Source organism: Haemaphysalis longicornis, unplaced genomic scaffold (genome assembly GCF_048455015.1).
Source record: "Haemaphysalis longicornis isolate Haplotype H1 unplaced genomic scaffold, Haemaphysalis longicornis Haplotype H1 scaffold_8, whole genome shotgun sequence".
Classification (NCBI taxonomy): Eukaryota; Metazoa; Arthropoda; class Arachnida; order Ixodida; family Ixodidae; genus Haemaphysalis; species Haemaphysalis longicornis.
In genome coordinates this window covers 36,632,461-36,639,913 of record NW_027526445.1, presented here as the reverse complement: position 1 = coordinate 36,639,913, position 7,453 = coordinate 36,632,461, and the positions used below count along the sequence as shown (strand labels likewise).

General features: G+C 46.0%; 1 long non-coding RNA gene across 1 annotated transcript; it reads right to left on the bottom strand.

The window, feature by feature from the left end:
* Positions 1 to 2,208: 2,208 nt before the first annotated feature.
* Positions 2,209 to 7,125, bottom strand: LOC144149865 (uncharacterized). Its single transcript, XR_013318379.1, has 3 exons — positions 7,028 to 7,125; positions 5,470 to 5,606; positions 2,209 to 2,388 (listed from the first exon to the last, which is right to left on the bottom strand). It is a non-coding gene; the product is annotated as an uncharacterized LOC144149865 (long non-coding RNA).
* Positions 7,126 to 7,453: the final 328 nt, after the last annotated feature.

The following is a 7,453-nucleotide window of genomic DNA, read 5'->3' as shown; positions in this document are numbered from 1 at the left end:
TTTCTGAACTGCCTGCGAAACGAGAGGTGCGTCACCGACGTAAAGGCCACAACAGGAAAGCTCGGTGGTCTCCAAAACAAGAGTCGCATCATCGACGCTAGGGCCGTGGCAGAACGGGTCAGACGTCTCCAGAGCGGAAGTCAAGTTGTCCAAGCGAGGGTTGCGAAAGGGCTGTAGTGATGTCTCCGAAGTTGCAATCGCGTCTGTGATGCCAGCATCCGTCTGGGGCCACTTCGACATCTCCAAAGCAGAAGTCTCTTTGACTAGGCTAGATTCACGGCAGGGCTGCTCGGCCGTCTCAGAAACGACAGCCGCGTCACCGATGCTGAGGTCCCGGGAGTATCCTTGAGACTTCCCCAAAACTGCAGTCACGGAAACAGCAGGACTGCGCAGTTGCTGGAGCCTCTCTCCCTGGCTGAGCACCTCGGTGTCCTGCTTGGCACCCTGTAAGGCCGAAGCGCCTCCGTCGCCGTTTCCCTGTTCTACCCGCGCGCCAGTCATTTCCCGTACGGGTGGCACGTAACCCAGGACCATTGTCCGCCGGGCCTCCTCGGGACGCAAGCGAATAGTCGAGGCTACGATGCGGGTGGTAAACAGGGCCGCCTGAGGTTGAAGAACGGGGCTTGTAGAAGAGTCTTGGCTCGCGGAGAAGCGTACACGCGTTCGCACGGCGCAGATACGCTCGTCGAAATCGATCGCTTCCAGAACGTCAGCATCAAATTCTTCATCCTTCAGATTCTCCGGAACTTCCGCGTCGAGTTGGTGAAGGCTCACCTGGTCACGCAAAATAAGGTCGAGGACATTTTGTCGTTCAAGGGCCGTTGCTGCCTGGCTCCGCAGCAAGGCGTCGAGGACGGTCATGGTCCCGGAGACGGTCGCTCGCAAGACATCTCGGCGAATACGAAGAGCGTCCATGGCACCAGTCGATGAAGCAAGACGCTAGGGCTGCGAATACCAAGGGGACAAGGGCGGACTTGGGCACGAGCCAAAAGGGGTGGTGGCCGAGGGCAAGGCTTCCAGGATAAAGCAGTACGAAGGTATCCAAGCCTCGCGTGCCTCGGAGCCGCTGCGCCGTCGAACGTAGATTCGCTCGTGCGCCGGTTCCCGGGATTCACGGCACCAGAAATTGTGTAACGAAAGAAGACCAGCGTCTGGCTTCCGATGTGGTGATGGTGTCAATTAGAGAGGCAGTGCGCACCCCGATCCTCCTCTTCCTCTTCTCCTACTGACGCCCCCTGCCTGCGCTTCTTTATTTCTCAACAATATCCTTCACAAGGGAATTTTTGCGTTCCGCCTCTACAAGAAACCGAACGCCGCAGCCGGGAATCAAACCCACATCCTCGTCCTGAGCAGCACTACGCCTTAACCACTGAGCCACCGCGGCGGGTTGCCCCCAGAGTAAGCTTCCTCTACCAGACGGCATGAGCAACTACGATGAAGGGGTTCTACGTAGCACTCGCTGAAATGGGGTCTATACAAGTCAGTGTCTTTTTTTTAAATCACACAAACGTCCCCCACTCCGGCCAGAAGTGGTGACCCGGCAAAGACGTTCATTGCATTTTATGTGTCCTCACTATTAAATTCCAAGACACAGAAGGACGACTTGTGGCATCTACGACAGACCGTCACGACAAAAAATCTCCTCGGGCAAACGGGTGCAACGAGAGCACGGATGTGACGCACTTAGCTGTAACTAACCACTTGCGCCTTGTAACTAAGCAATATTCTACGGCATTGCCGTGTCAGTGTGCTTCATTCGAGCGAAAGCGCTTCCAGACGTGCACTGTTATGGTAAGACAATATGAGCCCAGGTAGCACCAAATTTACCGCTTGCCCGAAAGATTGTTGTTATGGACGTCTGTGGACACTGCTAGGGGCTTTGGCTGAATCCATTGTTCGAATAAATATGATATGTAACTGGGTGTTCTGTACGTATTCCTTAAACACCACCACTCCCTCCTCTAACGAGTTACTCTTCAGAAAAGGAGCAGGATGCTCAGGTATTTTCTCATTTTTGGTAGGACAAACTGGGAAATCACGCGACACTTTATCGAACTGCATTACATTGTAGTACCCAAATATTTCTAAGATTGAAAATTCACATTTTCGATTACAGAATAACGAAGGTGACACCAACTGATCTATTCAACATGCCACAAGCATTTTATACTACACTGGCGATTCTGAAAAGCATACACTGACCTGATTGCTCCACGTAACTTGCTTGCTCTGTAGTCGAGATTGTAGACAAACTCCGTCCTTGTTCCGCTGTCGGAATTTCCGTCCCTGATGCCTGGCCACTGGTTCACGCCATCAATGTTCACTACGGCGTTCCCGCTGCCGGCGGCATTCAGTAAGGTGGGAAACCAGTCTACAGCGTGTATCAAGCTGCGTCAAGGAAGAAGCGCATCGTAAAAGGGAAACATATCAGCACAACTGCTGTTCGGCTTTTGCTTGGTCTTTCGCATATAAAAACACTAACTCATCTCTTTCTTCTTGCAGCTGAATGGCAGAGACGGCATGTAAGTATTTCTTTGATCCCTCTTATTTTTCTCCATTTATCGATGATGTAGGAAAATTATTGCGGCGCTTGAAACTTCGTCCTAGCGTCATCAGCGCGCTTCTCCATTCTTAGATGGTCAGACACCGTGACACCACCTCAGGGTCAGGGAGCACCTATCAGAAACACGGGTTTTCGCTGCATTAAGTAATCCATTCTCGCCTAGCAGGTTTACCAAAACAGGTTTAGAAAATTTTCAGGAGAAATAAAAAATCCAGCATCAGCCATAAAAATTTATTTGTGCACTCGGGATAGCTATGTCTGAAGAGGGTTACCTAACTTGAACTACTAAATTTTCGCACATAACATAATAGGCGGCACAAACGGATCTAAGTGGTTGTTTACGCCTTTTTTAGTTGTGCACTTCTCAGTTGTATCGCCGCTGAGATTGGAGCGGGTAATTACAATATTTATTGTAAGCTGTGAGGATCACCGGGCGACAGCTTTGTGTTCAGAATACGGGTAACACTCCCCTTTTATAGATATACACAAATACCTTCCAAAACAGTGTTTCTTGCGAAACAAACGCAAATAGACATGAGAAGTGTACCGGTTATGTGCTAGAAACAATTCCAATCCTCTTGGTATTTATACCAGAAATGTTTCTTGTTTTTGCAGCCAGCACACCGCCACAGTCACCTTCAATGAGGTCGTTTCCTCGCTCTTGCTAGCAAAACTACTTAAGCTCTCGGACTGCCTGGCGGTTCTGAAGAGATTTCGACAGCGGTTCGTCACGGGTGAAAACTTTTCTTCCTTTCCGCCAAATTTAAGTGCGGGCAGCAGTTAGGCTTACTCAGACTCAACCATCAGTGATTGTGTTCCACGTGAAGGCTTCTTCTAAAATTGCAATTTTAAAATAATTTCGCACTATGACAAACTCTTCCACGATATTGGATGTTCGGCTAACCACGATGCCTACCGACGTTTTAGCGTGTTGTTGCCAATATACGCTGCGGTGGTTAGTGTAGCGGCGGCAAAAATCGACGAAGAATGCTGACAACTGAGGAACTCGGCAAGAACGTCGAAATCTTATTTACACCAGCCGATATGAACAATGTATGATTCCTAGCAATGTTAACGCGTCTTCCAACACTCTAGAGCAACTAGGCGTGTTTAAAAAATTTGAGGCAAAACAACACTTCTTTTGTATTGCATACAGCCTGTATTTTTCTACTTTGTTCTGTATTGTGGAAAAATGCCACGCGTTTCCTCCCGAACCAAGTGGTAAGCGAATTTGTTACAAGTGATTAAAACTGCAATCTGTAAGGCTGGTTTTTCAAATTTGCATTCTAGAAACGTCTCTTCAAAGTACTTGTGGCGATGGTCCACTCGCTGCGGTTTGGATGTCTGAGATGCTGTTGACGGTGGCATTCTGGACCGTAAGTGCGTATAGCCTGGTCTTGTTGGCTATCCAACTCAGCTCCTTAATTCTTCTGACAACCGGCATTGTTTTATATGCCTCGTTCTTCTTCCACATAAAAAAGAGCTTTCTGGTCCTGGTTATGTTCTTTATCCCCCACTTGCAGAGACCGTGTTTGTTCTGCATTACGTCTTTTGGTTTTGAATGCAATCTTGTGCATTAGACCATTGCCGATAGTTTTTTTTTCTCGTCACACAGTTGTAAGGAGAAGCACGGCACCTTATTCCTCGATCAGATCTTTTCTATGCCAGTTGCACGAGGTCGTTTGGAATTACCGCGCCTTTCTTTTTCGTTAGTAGGTGAGTAGCAAGCATCTGGGCACCACCAAAGTCACGGCAGCGCGTTTGTGACGCAACATCAGCGGATACTACAAGGACATTTGCAATTTTGCAGCGACCGACTGAGCCCCTCTCCGCCTCGTAATTACTTCTAGCTGCGTGAACTCCTGTGAACGGTGCTGCAAGTTCTACATATTACGTACACGAACGATGTGCAGTCTGTCTGCTGTCAGCTCATGGGACTGAGAGACCACAATTGCGTCACCATTACTGCTGGGATTCTTATGAGGGCACTGCTTTTATCGCGTTCCGCTTTGATTGCCGTGTTCCTGCATTTGCGAAACTAGATAGACGTAAATACGTTTTGCGCTCTCTTAGAAAACCTTCGGCAGCACAGTAGGTCGGATGCACACCTTCAACGAAAGATACCAAACTTAAAATCTCAGCAGCAGGATTTTTATCATATAGTGAGGGCAAAGTATGACACGTGAACGGCTACCGACAGGCAGAAAATGTTTTTGAGTGCGCTCTTCCCACTGCAAAAATGAAACTGAAATGAAATGAAACGCACTGAAACTGCTTCGCAATTACACCACGCGCACAACAACTATCGAAAATGGAAGTTCCCCATAGATACGGAAAGGTTGGAATTGCGAAATTTTTCAGCTACTAGTCTTTGTCACGTTCGAAAGAAGTCACCGCACAGAACTAAACTGCCCAAGAACTTCGTAGGCGCATACCGCGTCTCCAACGTCGTGCTTATCCCTTCTGACGTATAGGATTTGGGAAAAGCCACAAGTACAAGATATGTTACCGCATCTTATCGGTACACCTGAGAAATATTGCTTTAAACTACAAATAATGTCCACACAGACGGTACTGCATACTCAAAACAAGAATTTTTGTGAGTCCGGTTACAAAAAAAACCCTAGCCACGAGGTCTGCTTTAATAGTGGACGTGACGTTCGCGACTGCACTAGTTCCTTACGGTCACTTCAACATTTGCTAGGTTATTATGAAACATCATTGTGCTTCAAAATTTACGGCTTTTCACAGCGCCACGGCCAATTAAATTTACTGCAGAGGAAAACTAAGAGCACTTATCTTCGCTATATTAAAAAAACAGGGTTGTACGTTGTAAACTACTCTGCAATAAGGATTTAACATTGTAACTCCTTTTTCAAAGGCACTTGGCTGTAATGCACACCCACTTTGAGTTCACATAGCCTCGTTGTTTCAGCAGAGGGCCCGCGACAAACGCCGGAACCCTCGTTCCACCTTCGTAGAGAGTGTTTTTGTTGCCTCGAAGTGGCCAGTTGTTTCCTCCGTGCAGCACCTGCCCGCCATTCTAGGAACAAAACAGTACACGAGAAATATGCCAATTATTCAACACAAGCCATTTCTGTTGCAGGAAAGGGAAATTATGAACTATAGAATGCTTCCTAGAATCTAAAACCAGTCAGCACTAAATGTTTTTAATGAAGGGCATTTTGAGGGTACAGATTTTGGATTTTTGATGCTTATCAAGGAGTCTGCTTACATCGAAACCGTTAGGATTTATGTGCCATTCGCGAGCTGGTGGATATGCTGTCTTATTTAGCTTTTCGTTTTTACAGTATTTCAGATTAATAACAACCATGAACAACGCAGTGAAGTTCTAACAACAGGTTGCACCAGCTGCTGACATCAAGCACATGTTCAACGGCCTAAACTTTCTACGCAGGCATTTAGCAATAGCTAAGGACATATAAACTGCAGAATATGTTCTTAATCAAGGAAGCACCCGCATTCATTTTTAAGGATCATCATTAGAGACTCATTTGTGTAATCCGTTTTATATATCACCATGTCACATGCGAGCTTTCGAAACAAAATTGACAGATCGTTAAAACTAAAGAGGTGTCACTGCTCGTAATCAAGCCCAAAACAAGTCATTTCCAGAATGACTTTCTGGGGACTAGGCTGCGAAGAAAAGAACTTTAGGAGAGAAAACAGTTAGTGGTAATCAGCTTCATACATTTTATGATTCCCCGCAAGATAAATACTCCTAAAGTACGACAAGAACAAAAATCCTTCCACATTCAAAGAACTACAGTAGAAACATATTACCGCAAATAGCTGGCCCACTCGACAGAAATGTATGAAGCTAGCATATATGAACCTGCAGACACGTCATGTCCTTCACGCTTACAGAGAGGGGTAATAACAGCAAGTATGTCCTTACCTAGCCGGGAAAACAAAGGGCGCAGCATATGCAATCGCATTTTGTTTTACGCCTGCTGTAGATAAGACTTGTTAATAAATGAACCTATGTATAATATAAGCCCGCAGATGTTTCACAGCGTGCCCCTGAAGGTTAGGTTGGTTTCCATTGGCTCACAGACGCTGGGGTTTACATGAGACCGACCAATTGAAGGTGGTGGTGACAGGTACCTGTATGAGTAAGCTAAGGGTTGACCACATCAGAATACATTTGTAATTAATATTAAACGCACTCTCTGCTCCCTGGCATCCGCCATTGTGACAAAATCGCCCCAAATTTTTCTGCAGCTTTTAGAACCAATGCCAAAACAGATGACTGGGCGAGTTGGTACATTGTCTTGCTTGGTAACAGCGCAAATAAAACAGGACACAAAAGGAGTTGTAAGTCAGCGCTGTGTCCGTTCCTTCTTCCTTTTGTGTCCTGTTTTATTTTAGCTGTTACCAAGCAAGAGAACTAATGCGCTTCTCTGCAAGAGCACTTCAAACAACTTTGATAGTATTCCTTACGTCACTGAGGAACACAAGAAGGGTCTGTTTCCACATTCCAGTCTCTGAAAGCTTTTTGACAACCAGTCCTACAGCGTGATCCATGGCAGCCAACATCACTGAAATGAAAGCACAGAAAATCATTTGTTTAACGTTGAAATATTTTTTGAGCAAAGTCTACATGGATGATCCAAACATACGGGAGAAGGGTACGCTACACACCATTGCGTTAGGTGCTCTGGGGAGAACAATCGCAGGTTTAAGCAATAAACACGAAACACGCCGTCAATGTCAGTATTTGGGGTAGTATGATCGACAAAAATAATCAAAACGCTATGGGAGCGTCATTGTGAGTAGTTACTCGGTCCATTAGTCGGCTATTTGAAGAAGTAATTGTGTCTATTACGCTTAAGACATTTTATATATATATATATATATATACATATA